Genomic DNA, 19,965 nt, shown 5'->3' with positions numbered 1-19,965 from the left:
ATATATTAGTGTTTTCTCATTACTAACATAGTATAAGAAAAGAATGGTGAACGTTAAGAAAACAAATAAAAATGCAACATGCATCTCTTACCTTGTGCCCTGAATGCTCCTTGATGGCTGCTCTCCATCTGTCCAGCTTCTGTTGTACCCTGGCCATGCTTGTTTTTCTCCAGCTAGGCTCTTACAGAAATAGAATAGAGTGCCATTTTACAAAAACAAAAAAACAACAAACAAAACATCGAAACTAAGAGCTTTCCTCCCCCACTTAATTCTTTCTGTGCCAGCAATAGAATAGAACACTGTTTCATGTGAAACACAAAAAAATGAGAGCTTTCCTAAAGGCTAGTAATAACTACTTATCATTTCATAATGGATACAAATATTTCATTTATTATCTCAATAGAAGCTATTAGCGTATGTAGGAGTAAAATTAATCCTGAAAAATATGTGAGCCCTATATAAAGGATAAACAAGAAATTTTAGTGAAAGTCTTAAACAGCAGGGATATGACAGTTGATATTCATGGAACATGGGGAGTTTTTGATGACCTTAAAATAAATATATTAAGTTAATGCCTCATCTATCTATGTGGTTGGATACAAAGTTAAGCTGGCAAAGACTGTCTAAAACTTACAGTTGGTTCTCCCATCCACTAACACCCCTCCTCCTAATTTCTTCATATTAATGATCCCAACATTCCCCTTATCATTTAATCTTAACCTCACCTTTAATGCCCCCTTCTTCATACAATGAATCTGTTTCCATATCTTATTGAACACATACACTATACCAGGAGCTACTTGATAAAAACTTACAAGGCTGACATTTCCTAACAGTGATGTACTATTCTCTAGTATATTAGAAGATACTCCTAAGTGTCCCTGCTTCCCCTCCCTGTGGTCACTAACCTAGTCTAGGCAGAACCATGGCAATTCTCTTCTTGCTGATCTTGTTTTACACCCTCAGTCTTCATTCTTATCTTAGAAAGTCATTGCAGTCATCTCCCAATGCAGTTCTGAATGTGCTACTCCCCCGATTACAAAGTCTCAATTGCTTTCCATTTTATGCCTTCAAAAGTCCCAAATTTAGAATTGTCATGAAAGCCTTCCACAGTGTACTTCTTTTTTTTTAATTGAATTTTAGGTTTTGGGGTACATATGAAGAACATGCAAGATTGTTGCATAGGTACACACATGGCAGTGTGATTTGCTGCCTTCCTCCCCATCACCTATATCTGGCACTTCTCCCCATGCTATCTCTCCCCAACTCCCCACCCTCCGCTGTCCCTCCCCTATTTCCCCCCGACAGACCCCAGTGTGTGCTTCTGCACAGCAAAAGAAACAATCATTAGAGTGAATCGGCAACCAACACGATGGGAAAAAATTTTTGCAGTCTACCCATCTGACAAAGGGCTGATATCCAGAATCTACAAAGAACTAAAACAGATTTACAAGAAAAAAACAAGCCCATTCAAAAGTGGGTGAAGGATATGCACAGTGTACTTCTTATAGTCTTATGGCCTTCTGTTGATTATTTTAAATTTTAATTTCATTGTGAAATACATACAACCTTCAAAAAGTATAGGAGGTTCGCACATTGCTAAGCCTAAACAAAATTAAACACTACTATTGTTAAAAGGAACAGTTCTTCCCTATTTCTTTTGTTTCTTTTCATGCAAGGGGCACCCCGTTGGCATAATGCACCAATGCATCTTGGGAGGTGGAGTAATTCGCAGATGGAAACCTTCTGCCATGTGGAGCTCAGTTTCTCCTGCTTTTCTCTGGAGAATGGATCTGACTGCAGAAAGCTCAAGTTTGTATCTGCAACTTCGTGATAGGATTACCCGTGAAAAGGTGGTTGAATTTGCCTAATCCTAAAATCCGTTTAGCAGATCCGAGCTACGGTTTTGAATTTTGTCTTTGTTGATACTAAACAGGTACTTCGCCGTATAAATGGAGTCATGACGATATAACACTTGAGTATGGCTTTTTTCCTTCAACCCAATTCTTTTGATCAATGGTAGACAGAATAATGCTTCCCCACCTCAAAAGATTTCCACGTTTTTATTCCCTGAAACTATAAATATAGAAAATACAGCAAAAGAGGCATCATTGCTGTGATTAAGGACTTTGAGATGAGAAGAGCATCCTGGGCTGTCTAGGTGGACTCAAAACAATCCCAAGGGCCCTTTTAAGAGGGAGATTAGAAGGTTAAAGAAAAGTAAGAGATGTGACAATGGAAGCAAGAGATTAGAGTGATATGAGGAAAGGATCATGAGCCAGTGATTGCAGACAGCTTCTAGTAGACAAAAAGAGGGAAGGAAACAGCTTCTTCCCTGAAGCTTCTGGAAGGGAGTCAGCCTAGCCAACATATTGATTGCATACTTTCAACTCCAGACCTGTCAGAGAAGAAATGTGTGCTGTTCTAAGCCACTGTATTTGTGGTCATTTATTACAGAAGCCAATAGGAAGCTAATACAAAATCAGTCTATTCTGTGCATGTATCAATAGTTTGTCTCTTTTAATTGCTGAGTACTATTCCATCGTATGGAGGTACCGCAGAGTTTGTTTAATTGTTCTCCTGTTGAAGGTATATTTGGATCAATTCTAGATTTGAGCTATTACAAATAAACCCGATATGTACATTTTCATACGGGTTGTTGAATGAACATATATTTTCACTTTCCTGGCATTAGGGCTGTAGAGTATAATGGCTTAGTCATATGGTAAGCAGATGTTCAGCTTTGTAAGGGACTTCCATATTTTCCCCCCGCTAATTTTTTTTGAGATAACTAAATTGAAAGATACTGTAAGACCGGTATAAAACTGTCTTTGACCATTTGAGCTCTAATACAAGTCTTGAATCCCCAAAGTTATATAAGCAGGAAGGAGGATCCAATTTCTATATAGCCCCCAAGGATTATACCCGTCCTAACCCATTTCAGATATTGTATAAAGAATGATGGACAAAAGGAATCTCTAGGGGTGCCAAGGACAAGATAGTTCCTCCCAAAGAGCGGAATTGAGATCTAACCAAGGAATGATTCCACTGTGAGGCAGAGGGGACTCATAGTACTCATCCAACAGGATTCGATCACTGAAGTTCCTGGTATGTGCTCCCATTTTCACTTTTGTGCATGGATACGTTTATTGAAGTTATTCTATCCATGATGATAGTGGAGGTAGGGGCAGGAGGGAGTATATGATTTTTCTTTTGATTCATAAATCACTGGATGACAAAAAGCCCCATTCAGACATAATGCAGAGGAATGCATGTCACCTGGAACGCTGACTTTGAACTGAATTTCCCACAAGATAGGACTTTGGATATTTCTTGGGGCAAGAGTGGATAAGCTTTATATACGATGTTTTAATGCACAATTTAATTTAAGAGTTTAAGAGTTTAATATGTTTTAATAGGTATTTGGTAACTACAAAATAAAGAGTCAGCAGCTGCTAGATGAATAGCAAACTCATTTTCTCTTCTCTCTGGTCTAAATTTCCAGTCTAAATTTCTTAACCTCTTTTAGGTAGCTGTGGCAGTGTTACCTGTTGACCAGAAATGCCTTTGCTCATTGTGTTAAAATTCTGCTAATGTGGGATTTATCTGCTAACAGCAGTAAGCATTGCCCCTATTCCATAAGAGGAATAGGGGTACTTATTCCATAAATAATTTATTCCATAAATAATTCTAATATTTTACAAAAATTATATTTATTAAAGTTTGCATAGCTATTGTTCTTCAGGTTAAAGAAGTTTCTATTCCTGATTTTCTAAGAATTCACCATAATATAAATGCACATCGAATTTTATCAAAAGATTTTCCTTTCTATAGCAGTTAATGTAATTATATATTTTTTAATCCAATAATATGGTGAATTGCATATACAGATTTTCCATTGTTAAAATACCCCCATATTTCTCAACCCCTATTTGTTTTACATATAGTGCTGAATATGGTTTTATTTGTGATTTTCATATCTATATTCATAATTAATACTGTCCTATACCATGATTTTACTTTACTATTCTTCTCTGATGTTTCTCTGAATGCCATATTACCTCATAAAATGAGTTATCTTTCAAGGGAGTTAGTCTGCCATATATGTCAAGTCACATGTAGATTTATAGAGAAGCTCATCCATAAGTAACAGATTTTCATTCTGAATAGATGCCATTTATGAATTCCTTGGTCCCTTTTTCTCGGGCTCCCCCATGGACCCTTAAGTAGTCCAAATAGATCTCTTAAAAGAGTGGCATGCAAGGCTTGGCTTGGTTTATTTCTTGGATGAGAGTTATAGAAGGAGATCTATTTGGACTCTTTCTCTGACTTACTGAGCTTACTTTGCTAAATTGTACACTAAACTTTATGTGTTTATCTCTTTTTTTGGCTTCAAATAAGAGCTAGCCCTACATCTAGCCTCAACATCACAAAACCAACAACTTTGGAGTAAATGGGAGAGACTAATGTTGCAATCAAACAAGATTACTTGATGTTTGCCTAGTCCTTGGCAAATCATCACCTCTGTAGCCTTGCACATGTTGTTCTGTCTACCTAGAATGGGCTGCTTTCTCATCCCTGCACTTCCAAATCCTGTCATGTTTCAAGATTTCGCTCAAATGCTATGTCTTCCATGAAACCTTTGCTTATAACCCCTATAACACTTGGAACTTTTCTTAGAGTGTCTTTTCTTTACTATTTAGTTAATTATTGCTGCAAAACATTACTCCAAACCGTACTAGTTTAAATGACAAAAACATTTATATCTCAGTTTCTATCAGTTAGGAATTCAGGAGTAGTTTAGGTCCTTCTGTTTCAGGGTCTCTCCTGGAGTTTCAGTCAAGAAGTAGGCTTGACTGGATCTGGAATATTGGCTTCCACACTGGCTCCTTGCATGGCTGCCAGGCTGATGCTGGCTACTGATGGCAGGCCTGAGTTTCTCTCTACACAACCCTTGGCTGTTTAAGTGTCTTCGCATGCAACTGGCTTCCTCCAGAGCAGGTGGTTCAAGAAAGAGCAAAGCAGAACCTAGAATACTGTTGATGACTAAATTTCAGAAGTCACTCCCTATCATTTCCTTATTATCTTTTTGGTAACACAGGTAGCCACAATTCAGCATGGGAGGGGACTACGCAAAGGTGTAAAAACCAGGAGGCAATCACTGAGGGTCATCTTGAAAGCTGAGTACCGAACTTACTGTTTTGCATTATGATTGGTTTTGCTTAATGGCATACCATCCTTAGAGGGAAAATTCATTTTGGGGTTTTCTTTTTCATCTTTTTATCTTCTACATAATCAGCATGTGGTAAATACTTGATGGATGTTTCATGACAGAATAAACAATGATAAGAAATTCAGGTGGCATCATAGAGACTATTAGTCTTCCCATTTAATGATACCATCCAGACAGACAAATGTTAGTCATAGTTCTTGGAATAGGAACAGAAGTGCCTGTCTGGAAACTACCGTAATTGCAAAAACAAAGTGACCTATGTTTGCTATTTGCTTTTGCCTTAATATATTTTATATACGTCATTGAAAAATATATGTGTTTAGGAGAAGGTGCTCAGTCTTTGACATATGGCATACTCAGAAATGTTTCAATCATATGGTAGTATCTACCATTACAGAACAAATACTTTATGGAAAAGATTGATGTCACTTTAGTTTAAGGTGTCACACTTCTATTTTGCACTCATTTTAGGCCATTTTATGTTTGGTAAAAAATTAGACAAAACCAAAAACAAAAACAAAAAAAACCTAACACTAAAATATTAAGTCATTCTTCTTGCTGTAAAGAAATTCACAATACATTTCAGCACCTATAATATGATGCAGAATTTATAGAGTTAAGTTATAGAAGGAAGGCACTGAGGTTTTCATACATTCAATTATCTAGAAAAGCAAATCAATTTTGTTTTTGTTAATAGCACTGAAATATGCATACCACTCTTTTAATTAAAGCCATTGAGAACACATGTGTTCATTTTATGCCTATAGATTTCCTCTGGGAACAAGTCAAGCTCTATGATAAAGCATAGTAAAAATAATTTATATGTAAAACAATAAACTCAATTCACTAACCTAGAATGTTTCAAATGAGGTATTTTCAGATCACCCATCTCAGGATCTTTCTGGGAAAGAGGGTGGTATTAGCTAAATTGTTGATTACTAGGATTCACCTCAAACCTACAAATAAATTGTCCTAGGAGGAGGCCAGGAAATTTGTAATAAATGACTCAGGTAATTTGTATACATACTAATTTTGGAAACCAGTTATCTAACAGCAAAACCAGTGTACAATAAACGGTAAAGGACAAACTTCAGAAGTATAATCCTGAACCTAAAAGAAAGGAAAAGGGCAGCTCTCTGCACCTCTCTCTTGACCTGCCAAGTGCCTGGAGATTGTGAACAACTTCCAATACACTTCCTGTTAGACATTGTGATATGAATTCTTTCCATGTCTAGCAGTCCTGACCTGAGAAGAGAATAATAATACATATAGCCACAAAATGAGTCAGTCCATTTCTGCTTTGCCTGGGACAAAAAAAGAGGAATTTTCTGATTTTTTTTTTCTTTTTGTAATTTTGCAAAATCTACTGTTGCAACAAGTATGAGTTTGGAGCTGAGGCCAATAGTTTCCACTATTGAGGAAATATGTCTCATTCTCATTTTCTTCAGACACCTAGAGAAGAGAGGAGGTAGAGAAAAGCCAAAAAAATGAAAGGAAGCAAAAAGATACAGAGAGTAGTGCAATGAAACTATTTGCACATATTCCCTATAGAAACAATGTTGAAGCTGACCAAATTCATCCAGGTTTATTTTCCATACCTCACAAGTTTTATTCTATGAGGTTGGTGTAAAACTAATTGTGGTTTTTGACATTGAAAGTAATTGCTGGCCAGGTGGGGTGGCTCATGTCTGTAATCCCAGCACATAGGGAGGCTGAGGCGGGAAGATCACCAGGTCAGGAGTTTGAGACCAGCCTGACCAACATGGAAAAACCCCATCTCTACTAAAAATACAAAAATTAGCTGGGTGTGGCAGTGCATGCCTGTAATCCTAGCTACTCAGGAGGCTGAGGCAGGTGAATAACTTGAACCCAGGAGGCAGACGTTGCAGTGAGCTGAGATCGCACCACTGCACTCTAGCCTGGGCAACAGAGCAAGACTCCATCACAAAAAAAAAAGAAAAAGAAATTGCAAAAACCGCAATTGCTTTTGCACTAACCTAATATTCTGAGACATGGTAGAGGAAAACTAAAGAGACCACGGTCATCCACTCTCCTACCCATAAGATGTTCCTTATAAGAAGAGGTACACACTCAAAAAAGAATACTGAGCATACTTTCCCTGAAAATGGAAACAATGCTTCTGGTTGGTCAAAGCACCGTCTTGTTTTATTTCATTGAACAGTTAGCGTATGTGCACACAGGTTATAAACACAATAGAAGCAACACTGAGGGAAATCAAACTTTAAATTGTTTTTTTGCTTAATCATTGTTAACATTTGCATCATCTTCCTCTTAATTTCACTTCAGTGACTACTGAAGAGTTCTACTCTAAATCAGGATAAATAAAGGCTAACCCATGAAACACATTCACCCCCGAATCTTGGTGACTTAAGAACGGTTTGATTTTCTCATATCACTGTCCACAACAAGGATTCAGGTGTGTAGCATGGCTCCATTTCCAGGTTTCTGTGATTTCAAGGCAGTACAAAGGAAACAGAAGGAAACATACACAAGGCAACTCTGTTACAAAAGGAAGCAACTGAAAAATATTTGGCAACCAACACTAATAATGACTGTAAGTCTCAATCAAACCTAACATCCACATTCACCAAGAAACTGTAGTCCCAACTTGAGGCATTTTTAACTGAACTTTTTTCCTATTTTTAATTTTCCTTAGATAGTGAATAGCATCTGCTCAAATGCATTTAATATATATTCAGACATCCCATAGTTCTTTTCCTATTTGGTTCACCTTATTTAAGGTGATGTATATCAATACCTCCTCCTCCTACTCTTGTGATTTTGCTACATTTTTGCTTTCATTTTTCTCTTGATAAATATGTGTGTATATATATGTATGTATATAGGTAAATTAAAATACTGAATTGTTTGTCCTGTAATGGCTCATAGTTATTAGAGCTTTGTTTATGGATTGTACCTTCATTATAGAGCAGGAGTTAGTTATGTGAAGATATGTGTATAGAGGAATAACATTCCAACACCTATAAAAAGATACATACACAGTATAAAGAGGTACATTCTAGATAGTAGAAAACTTACATTCCAGCACGTTAATGAGAAACAACATAGAGCTTGTACTAAGAATTACAAGAAGTAGTTGCTTCCTTTCAGAGCAACAGTATTGGGCAAGGAATTGTGAGAAATTGGAACTGGAGAGTTAGACAGGGTCTGGGTGATCATGTACCTTGTTTATCTTTCTTATTCCTGAGATGATTATGCTGAAGAAAAAATAAGTGGAATAACTCTCATCAAAAATGTTTTGAGAATGATGTGATCATTAAAGTCATCTCACATTGAAACAAACATGTTCAATCAAAACGACTTTAATCTCAATTATAGAGTCACTGAGATTGCAGGAATTAGTTTTAGCGTGGAGTTATGTTACCACAGAAACACTATGATCTGGTGGAAGAAATTCTCAATGGGGCGCATGAAAATTCATGCCCTATTCCTGCTTTGTGTGGTTAAGCAGTTTTACAACTTTAGATAACTCAGGTAACCTTTGTGTCTCAACTTCTTCATAAATAAGATTGATATTTTTACAGTTTTCATATTTAAAGCATAAGGTTATAACATAATGGGTGTGTAAAGGTCTCTTGAAAAATAAAATTAAAATTACCATAAATAATCAAGATATTCTTGATCCCCATGATAAACAATTCATAGAACATGCCATCAATATTCAAAGTAATAAAAATCTGACATTTAGTCTGGACCTTCAGTCCTGATGAAATATTCTATTAGATTTTTTTGCAATAAATCCCATCAAGATTAGAATTACTTCTTGAATAAATAAAAATGTAATATTTGAAGATCAAGCCTCTCAAAAAAATCAAATTGATGTAAATGAGACCAAATTTTAAATATCTCTTTTAAACATACATATGTATGACTTATACTAAGGGCATCGTCATGACTGGCTGCTTGGGCATTCATTTAAGAACCCATCACAATAATTAGGCTGGTCGCTTTTAATTCTGGATGGTGTCATTTTGTAAACCATTGTAATTTTCCATTAATTATAAATGTTGACCTCTTGACCAATCAGAACATTTTCAATCAGTTTAATTATTCCTCAAGAATCCAAATTACTTTGTCAATAATCAAAATAAATGCCATTAGTCATAAACTTTTATGTGCCATTTAGTGAAATCTACATTCATTTGAAAGTTAAACCAACCACCTTTCCATGTTCCCTTTGAATTTGATTCTCATGATGCTCAATGGAATGGCAAGAGCTATGAGGAACTTGGGGACCAAAAGTACCGGGAAGCAGGGAGTCATCTAAACATACCCTAAAAAGGTGGAATCGTCAGATTTCTCGCAGGATCCAGTGCATTGATAAGAATTAGGCCTTGCCTTCCTATTTTAACAAAACACTTTATTCAATATGTGTTTAATGTGTCTTTAATATATACCAAGCACTGTAATCATCCTTGAAATTTCAGTAAAAAGGTAAAGTAGACAATATCTCTGACTACGAAAAAACCATAGCTTTTTGTTTTTGTTTTCAATTAAGGCAAAATATACATAGTACGATGCTCAGAAATTAAATGGACAATTGCATGAATATTGACAAATGTATTCACCTGTGTCACTGTGACATATGGAGTTTTCAGCCTCACCTGCATCCTCCAGGGAAGGAAGAGGGGCTGGAGATTGATTTAATAATGGATCATGCCTACATGATGAAGCTTTCATTAGAAAAATCCATACAATTTAGAGTTCAGAGAATTTCTGGGTTTGTGAATGTGTTCACATGACAGCAGAGTGGCGCATTTCAGCTCCATGGGGACAGACTCTCCTGTACTCAGACCCTTCCAGAACATACCCAATGTACCTCTTCCTCCGCCTATTTATTTATATCCTTTATAATAAACCAGCAAATGTAAGTAAAATGTTTCTTTGAGTTTTGTGCAAAATTACAGTAAATTATTGAAACTGAGGAGGGGGTTGTGGGACCACTGATGTGTAGACAAGTTGGACAGAAATGTGGGCGCCCTGGAGTCTACTACTTGCAATCAGCACCAGAAATAGGAGGCAACCTTGTGGGACTGAGTTCTTAATCTGTGGGTTTGCTCTAACTCTAGGTAGAATTAGTGTCAGAAATTAAATGAATTATTGGACACCCAGTTGGTTGGTTGGTTTGGAAAACAAACAAAACTAAACCGACTTCCACACTTTCACATTTGGTGTCAGAAGTGTTGTGAACAGAGGAACAGCTTTTCTTCAGGAAACAGCAACCCACTGAAGATGGAGACTTTAGGCATCACCTCAGTTCCCCGTGCTCCTTCCAGTGGATTTCCAACCCTCACGGGCAAACTCTCTCCTCATTTCTAATCAACACAGATTCTTTGGCCTGTCTCAGAAATTCATGGAGGGGGTGGATTCCTATAATTCATCTTATTTTGTGTCTAGCATCTTCTGCTTTCATATCATGTAACATTCTCAAGATTCATTTTTTCTTCATCATGTTCCAGTAGTTCATTCTTTTTTATTACTCGGGTGGTATTCCGTTGTATAAACATGTTACTGTTTATAGTATCTGTTTTTGAAATTTTGTGTTATTTCCTGTTTTGGCTATAATTAATAAAGCTGCTATAAATATTCAATAATGGACTTTTTATGAATATACGTTTCTATTTCCCTTGGGTATATACCTAGAAGGGAATAGGTGAATTGTATGGTAAGAGCATGTTTAACTTTAAAGGAAATTGCCAGACAGTTTTCCAACATGATTGTAACATTTTACACTTTAACCAGAAATGTATTTTTTGTTTGTTTGATTTGAGACAGGGTCTCACTCTTTCATCCAGGCTGGAGTACAGTAGTATGATCTCAGCTCACCACAGCCTCAACCTTCTTGGCTGAAGCAGTCCTTCCACCTGAGCCTCCCTAGTAGCTGAGACTACAGGCATGCAACACCACACCACACTTAGCTGACTTTTGCACTTTTTGTAGAGACAGTGTCTCGCCATGTTGTTCAGGATGGTTTGAACACCTGGGCTCAAGTGATCTGCCCACCTAGACCACTCAAAGTGCTGGAATTGCAGATGTAATCAGAAATGTTTGATCCTTCCAATTGTTCCCTATCATTGTCAACATTTGGTGGTGTTAGTCAAGCTTCCCTTTTCGTGTGCTCATTAGACATTTCTACATCTTTTTTTGTAAAGCTTCTGTTCAAGTCATACAATTTTTAAACTTGAGTTGTTGTGTTATAACTGTTTAAAGAGTTTCTAAAAATATATTCTGAACATAAATGTTCTGTTAGATATGTGTATTTCAAATATTTCTCTCAGTTCGGGGCTTATCTTTTATATTTTCTTAATACTATGTTTTTGAGTAGGAAAGTCATTTAATTTTGGTGAAGTCTACCTTATGACTTCTATTTTTTACAGTGATTTTTGCATTTTCCCATAAATTTTTTTACTATAATAAATATATTTTCAAAAATCTTTAGAGTATTAGCTTTTATATGTAGGTCTATGATACACTTCAAATAAATTTTGGGTGTGATGTGAGGTAGAGATCAATGATCATACTTTTCCATTCATTTATCTAGTTGATCCAGTGCCATTTGTAGGTGAAAACAACAACAAAAAAAAACTTTCTCCATTAAATTGCCTTGAATCCTTACTGAAAATCAATTGACTTGATATTTGTGAATTTATTTCTGGACTCTCTTTTCTTTCATCGATCTATTTGTCTATCTACGTGCCAATACCACTGTTGTAACTTATGGCAAGCCATGAAATCAAGTGGTATACAACCTCCATTTCCCCTTTATTTTTCAAGATTGTTTCAACTTTTTGTAGGTCTTTTTTGTTTCCATACTAATTTTTAAAATTGACTTGCCCATTTCAGTAAAAGCAGCTGCTTTGGTTGTGACTGGGATTTCATTCAATACATCCATTTGGTATTTCATTCAATTGGGATTTCATATTTGGGATTTCATTCAATACATCCAATACTGGGATTTCATTTATACATCCATTTGGTGAGAACTGTTATCTTAACTGTTAACAGTATTGAGTCTTCCAGTCCACGAACACACTGGTTGGACCAGACATCCCTCATCTTGCATTTCTATGTGAAATCATCTACCGCCGCAAAGCTCTCAGTCCTGCAGCAAGCACTGCCACCTTCTCCTTGGCTTTGTGGGTTCTCTTTCTATGAAGGCACAGCTCAGCCTTCAGTCCAGAACCTACTGGAAACTCTCAGGCAGACTTTTCCTTAGTGCCTTTCTCCTTAGCTCTACCATTTCCATTCCCTCCAGCAACACCGTATTTCAGTCTCAGCCTTCAGCTCAGCAAGACCACCTGGCGCTGCCTGAGATCCACCTCTGCGTGCACTGGTTTAGAATATATTCACCAAGGTAAGCAAACATGACACTAAACTCGTGTGTATTCCCTTTCTTGAAGGTCACAATCTTATGCAGATTTTTTTTTTAATGTACAGAAACAGTTGCCTCATAATTTCTCAAATTTTATGGGATTTTTTTTTTTAATGGCAAGAGGGCAGTCTGGATCAGTTACATCATCATGACAAGCAGCAGATTTATTGCAATTTATGGTTTTAAAGAGTTGGACAAACACTGAACATGTGATTTTTAAATTTCAAAAGAAAATACTGTACTGTGTATGAGTGTGTGTGTGTAAGAGAGAAGCTGCTATAGTTTAGAGGTTCAAAAAGGGCCTCTCGGAGCAAGTGATGTTAAGTATACACCTGAAAGTTAAAGTGGGAATCAGGCAGATGAAGAGAGTGGGAGAGTGTTAAAGTGCTCTGTTTTTAAATGATGGAGCATGATGACTATCATCAGATGCTATTGCCAAGGAATCAGTGGCTAAGACTCAAGCACATGTGTAAACATCATTATATTCCTCAAATGCCCTTCTCCCTAGGGAGCTGTCATGTTGCCACCTGCTTCCAGAGGAAGGGCGTGACTTGCACTGCTAGGACTCCCAGTAACTGAAGTTTAAATAGTATTTCTATGATGCATACTTTCTGTCTCTAAAAGGTTACATGCCAAATTATCTAGATAATTCAGAATTCCTTTTTATAATGTCAGTTTTCTAGATAAAGGTATAAGAAACAATTTTAGACTAGAATTAGCAAAATAGGCTTTTATTTTCACATTTTATCATGAAAATTTCCATATTTAATTAATTTGTTTGAGGAACACGGGAATCTCATCTCTACTAAAAAAGAGAAACCTTAAAATATATCCATAAACTGCACTAATTACCTTTTTCAAAAAAATACAATATTCTATTATCTAAATGACAAAGGAACTGACTTACGATCTCTGTCTTAGACTGTCCACTGGAAGCTGCCCCAAAAGGACCCAAGGAAGAGCCCTTCTCTGCCATCTTGGTTTTGATCTTGGTATTGTTGTAACTCTCCAGGGATACCAAAGACTTGTATATAATACAACTGGGGTTTACCTTTTTCTCATCTTAGCAACATTAAAGATTAGTAACATTTTTCTGATATACTCATTTATGTATTGAGAATTTAAATTACATTAGGAATTCCCATTTTCAATTAAATTTTATTCCCTATATCTTTCAAATATCAGGAGAGAAAGTATTAGGCAAAAGGAAAAGTTATTAGCCAAGGATGTAATCTCAATGTGTCTTGTTATCGCACGGTTTTTAGTGTCTTTCTCTTCTTCTGTACCTTGGAGACTGTAGTCAAGCTACATTCATACTTGAAATCTTATGGTCTATTTTGGATTTGTAGCTATACCGGCTTTCAAAAAAATTCTGTTCACTCTGCAGTCACATACATTTATAGTCCTCTGGAGGATAACTCATCTCCAAGGCATTAAACTTACAGATTCAGGTCATACTCCAGTCTCTGTTGTCTGAGGTTCAGAAAGTACAATAACATTTGGTCATTCTGGTTTGTTTTTGAACATCTGTTTTTTGGTTGAAATGTCAGAAAACCCATTCTCAAGTCAAAAGATAAAAAATGGCATTGATTCTCTCTTTATGTGAACCGAGGTAGGCATTCATGCAAAATACTAATGAAACTCCCAGTAGGGGTGAGGGAGGAGAGATTTGGTAAGAAGCAAGTTGAATTATTTAGATGATGTTAACATTATTTTACAACTAAATACAGACCTTTTCCTTTTTAAAAATAAACCTAACATTTTAGAATCTATTTAGGTTTACAGAAAAGTTGCAAAGGCAGTGCAGAGATTTCCCATATACCTCATACCCAGTTTCCCTTGTTATCAGCAGTTTTATTAGCATGGTGTATTTGTCACAACTAATAAACTAATAATTATGTATTATTGTTCACTACAGTCCATATTTTATTCAGACTTTTTAAGATTTGACTACTGTTCTTTCTCTGACCCTGCACAGGATAACACATCACATTTAATCATCATGGCTTCTTAGGTTCCTCCTGCATGGACAGTGTCTCAGACTTTCCTTTCTTTTGATGACTTTGACAGGAATCTTGTAGGTTTTCTCTCAGTTGAATTTGTTTTTTCATAATTAGGCTGTGATTATAGATTTTTGGGAAAAAAATCACAGAATTAAAAGGCCATTCTCAGCTGGGCATGGAGGTTCACCCTTGTAATCCCAGAACTTTGGGAGGCAGAGGCAGGCAGATCAGTTGAGGCCAGGAGTTTGAGACCAGCCTGGCAAACATGTTGAGACCCCCCATCTATAAAAAATATAAAAATTAGCCAGGCGTGGAGGCACACACCTGTAGTCCCGGCTACTTGGGAGACTAAGGCAGGAGAATTACTTGAGCCTGGGAGGCAAAGATTGCAGTGAGCCAAGATTGCACCATTGTACTCCAATCTGGCTGATGGAAGTGAAAAAATTAAAATTAAAATTTCTCAAATTTATTTAAATTTCTCAAATAAAATAAAAACGTCTCAAAAATAAAATTATAATTAAATAAAGTCATTCTCATTCTAACTCACCAAGGGTATATATGATCAATATGAGTGATCTCTATTGATATTAATCTTGATCATTTGGCTGAGGTAGTGTTTGTCAGGTTTCTCTACCTTAATGTTACTTTTTTCTCCTTCCTTCTTCACCCTATCCTCTTTGGAAGGATATCATTATTATAGCACACACTTTAAGAGTGTGAGATATTATTCTCCACCTCCTTGAGGGCAAGAGTATCTACACAAATAATTAGAAATTCTTCTGCGTGGGAATTTGTCTGTTCATCCTCATTTGTTTATTCAATGGTTTCTTTATATCCTTGTGGACTCATGAATATTTATTTATACTCAGCTTATCATCCAATACTACTTCATTGATTTTGTTGCTCAACTTGGTCCATTTTTGGCCATTGAGAGGTCTTTCAATTGGCTCCTGTGTCCCCTTGACATGAACAATGTGTTTTTGTTGTTTATCATCTTTTTGTTGAAATGCAATAAAGAAAAAGAAAACGGTAGGACAAAATTTATAGTGCATAAATATGTTGGGAAAATATAAAATGAGTAAAATTTGTTTGGAACTGGAAATTTCATCATGGACCCAACAGTAGGTTATCCCTGCAGTCATTTCAACAGCACCGAAAATGTATATGGAGTTTCTAGGAAATGCAAGTTTTTTAAAATATTGATTTTTACTTTAATTTCTCTGTGAAATGCTTAAAACAATAGAGCAAATGCACAACTTACTGCCTAGGTTAGAGAAATAGATGAAATGTACTTCCTTTAACTTTTTTTTCTTTTGGAGGTAATATCACTGATGCCAGTGCCTGAGCCTTTGAGTTGCTTTTATCTAGTGCTTGTATCATCCTTTGTGATTCCTTTTAGTTGTTTTTTCCTCTTAATCTTGTTTCAAATACCATCTTCCTCTCTTTGATCCCCTTCCTCATCTGTCCCTCCAGGGAAGTCTCTGCTATTTGGTTATCCCCAGACAACAATTTCTTGATACAAACTAGACCTTGTATAAGATACTCTTCCTTCTGGGCTTGAAGTCTTTCATTTGAAAATATAATGTTTGGACTAGATGATATCCCAAATTCCATATATTTCTAAAATTTCATGATTCTGGCAACTTATGGTTTTGCCAAGTATTAAGAGATTATGCCACAGAATCCCCTGCCTAGCTGCAAATTGAGAAAACAAGTTGCACACAGAGTAAGTGACAAAACGAGAAATAGCTCCAAGTCTCTGACCATCAAGAACTGCCTCCCCTAGCCTATCCACTGTACTGCTTTATGCATGATGTGTATCCTTCCTTCCCTTCCTTCCCTCCTTCCTTCCTTCCTAGCCTGTCCACTCTACCTGCTTTATGCGTGGTGTGTATCCTTCCTTCCCTTCCTTGCCTTCCTTCCTTCCTTGCCTGTCCACTCTACTGCTTTATGTATGGTGTGTTTCCTTGTTTCCTTCCTTCCTTCCTCTCTCCTTCCCTCCTTTCCTCCCTTCCTCCCTCCCTCCTTTCCTCCTTTCCTTCCTCCCTGCCTCCTTTCCTCCCTTCCTCCCTCCCTCCCTCCTTTCCTCCCTTCCTTCTTCCTTCTCTCTTTTCTCTCTCCAAGCTCTGAAATTAATACTCTCACAATTCCTTGAAGCCTTTACTCTACTCTATTAGATCAGCACCAATAGCTTAAGAAGATAACTTCATCTTCATGATTCTTAGTATATTGCACTGTGAAAAGGGCCTCTACTCTTCTCCAAGCAGACTGAAATGCATGATTTTTCACCTGAATGCAAAAGAGGAACAACAAAGATTATTTAATATAGTGACTAATTCCCTTTCTCTCTCCACTTAGTCTGGGTTTAAAGATGTGAAAACAAAATACAAGGATTTCCAGAGAATTAGCTCTGTTTCAAGTGCTTTGAGAGATAGGAAAGAAAAATTAAATACATTGTAGGTATGAAATTAACAGTCTGCCATTGGAAGGGCAGTATTAGTATACTTGAAATAATCAGTTTACAGTACAACATTGTGTAATTAATGGCTAAGTTGTGTGGGACTGCCTCCCTGCTTCTCATGATACCTAATTAATTCTGGATATCCTTTCAAATAGACTTTTGACGCAGAATAACAAAGTTATATCAAGTCGAAAATAACACAAAAGTACTTTCTTTGCCTGAGAATAAGTGGCTGGCTTCCGAATCATTATTTATATTTTCCCTTTAGTGCTGCCATTATAAATATGAACGGTATACTGTATGGGGTACTTCTAGACATGTTTTCTAAACAGGGCTTCAGGCCAGGTGATGTTCCTGAATATTTGTAACAAAAGTGACAATTAAGGAGAAAGATTATGGCATCTGATACAATGTGGCCATTTAGTGGCAGCTCAATAAATATATAGAGAGACTGCTTCCCTTCCAGGTGTGATGAAAGATCATGTGGTTGCCTTAGAATCACAAAAGTAGAGAAGTAGTCAGGATTCATCAGAGCGTGCTGTGCCAGCTTCTCAGATGAGTGCAATCCTTGAATACCCAGTATCCAGAGCTGCTCTCTGCATCCCTTTGACTTGTACCCTGTAAGGCTCTTTTCCCTTTACTCAGAATGAGCTTGCCAACCTTTTAGTATTTTTTTCAAGTCTTACTAGTAACCTTTTGTAGAATCCACCAGGTAACTCTTCTTAAAAGAGAGAAACTAGAGCTATCTATGGCCAGTCTCTTATCTTTCTATTCTGGTACATAAAAGCTTCTGCAAGCTTACTCCATATTTCTTTTCTCAGTACATTTTCTCAGTGGAAAACATTTCTGCCTTCAACCCAAGATTAACTTATCTGCTTGAGTCCCATTTCTGCCTTCAATCCAAGATTAACTTCTCTGCCTGTGTCCCTGGGTTTCTGTGATGAGTATTCTCTCTCCCTAGAACTCCCTTTTCTCACTGCCTGCATAATGGAACTCAGTTCCAGTCTTGCCTCCTCTACGAAGTGTGTGTTCTCTTTTTCTAGGCACCATTACCCACTCAGACCCCTCAAAGGAATGCAATCCCATGGCTGCTATTTCATCTTCCCTACCATGTTAGGTTGCTGTCCTCATTAGAACTGTTGGATCCTCAAATGAGGAAGCTTATCTCGTTTGATGAATGAATATTTGTCTGAAATTTTCCATATTTGTTTTAATACTTCTTATTAAAAGTATAATACATCTTTACTGAGGAAAGTTTAGAAAACAGAAACACATAAGAACATACAAATAATTACTGATATCCCACTTCAGAGAAATGGTTACTCTTCAGTTGTATAAATTTCCCTCTAGTCCTTTTCTTTACCAAATACGTAGAAATGACATTCTACTTTACATTTGTAAAATATTTATAACTTTATATATTTCTTCCCTGGCTCAACATTATATTATAAGCAGTACTTCACAACATTAAAAGGCCTTCAAATATATATTTGTTTCTATAACTTATTTAATATTACCAGAAATGAAATGTTTTTTGTTTCTGTTGCTGTTGCAAATTTCTACATAAAGTTATGGTAAAAAATGCTTATACATAAATACTGTGCATATGTATTAAGATTTTTTCCCCTTAAATCAGCATTATTTGCTCAAAGGTATATCACCTCATAAATATTATTAAAAATATTTAAGACTTTTTACATGGCAATTTGTTTCCTAGAAGTCAGCACTAACTCATATTTTAACGTGTATCATATGAAAATGTCAATGTCAGTGTCCACTTATTAGTATTAATGACTATTTTTGAAATCTGCTAATTTGGAAAAACTAGTATCTGACTTTTAAACTGGCATTTCCTTGATAATAAGTTGAAAATGTATCATTTACAGGCATGAGTTATTTGTATATCTGCCTTTGTGAACAGTCTACATTAGTATTTTTGGGGAGACTATTTTTTCTGCTGGTGTCTTAACAACAAATTCTTTATGTATTAAAGACATAAATATTTATTATTTATATGTTTTAAAGTTTATGAAATTTTAAATGCAATTTTTAAAAGTTTAAATTTATCCTTTTGGTTTATATAATTTATTCTCCTTTTATATTTATCAAATACTTCTTCCTCTAGATAAAATAAATATATAATTATATGTGAGATTTTTATGGTTTATTTGCATGGTACTAGAATTTTCTTTAATGTTGGATAGGATTCTAAATAAAGTTTTTATTTCCTTATAACCTAATTTTCTATAGCATGTTTAGCCCATTTTTCACCAATGTTCAGTATTATTCTATTACATATTTACCAAGTTTATTAACTGTTTATGTAAAATGCTTTATATATTTATTAATATATTATGTTTATATATACTTATAATATCCGTATATAAAACTTAATTATACTTATCTGCACACCTATATGCATTATGCCTATGAATACTGCTTTATACATGAAATGTATATATAACAGATACTTAGTATGTAATAATGTATCCTGACTATATATTTTTATATGACTATTGTGTATGAATATCTGTGTATTTGTTTCCTGGGCTATTCAATCAATTTCATGGAACTGCTAATCTATTTATGCAATAGTAAGACTATTTTAATTATTGCAGTTTAAAAACACTTGATAAGAAGGCCCACCCTTTATTCTTCTTTTTCAATTTTATAACAATAGCCCAACTTTTTATGTAATAAAAATATTATATAAATAACTTGAGAATAGCTACTGCTATCATATGAATGTTTGTGTCTTCCCAAAATTCATATATTCAAAACCTGGTCCCAAAGACGATGGGATTAGGAGGTATGGCCTTTGGGAGCTGGGAGGTGATTCGGTCTGAGGGCCTCA

The 19,965-nt window shown here is 35.9% G+C and overlaps 1 long non-coding RNA gene across 3 annotated transcripts in view; it reads left to right on the top strand.

Annotated features, from left to right (window-relative positions):
- LOC105712861 (uncharacterized) overlaps nucleotides 1-19,748 on the top strand; it is a 726,004-nt gene extending 706,256 nt beyond the window's left edge. For 2 of the 3 annotated variants that reach the window (XR_010341407.1, XR_010341406.1), the window contains one exon: nucleotides 1,680-1,972. This is a non-coding gene — a long non-coding RNA (uncharacterized LOC105712861). Of the gene's footprint in view, nucleotides 1-1,679; nucleotides 1,973-12,530; nucleotides 12,630-13,568 lie in introns of those variants that run through there. The other variant, XR_010341408.1, reaches the window with a different exon arrangement.
- The last annotated feature ends 217 nt before the right edge of the window (nucleotides 19,749-19,965 follow it).

This window comes from Aotus nancymaae, unplaced genomic scaffold (assembly GCF_030222135.1).
Source record: "Aotus nancymaae isolate 86718 unplaced genomic scaffold, 86718_ANA_hifiasm-v0.15.2.pri h1tg000008l, whole genome shotgun sequence".
Classification (NCBI taxonomy): domain Eukaryota; kingdom Metazoa; phylum Chordata; class Mammalia; order Primates; family Aotidae; genus Aotus; species Aotus nancymaae.
This window is presented reverse-complemented; position numbering and strand designations above follow the sequence as displayed.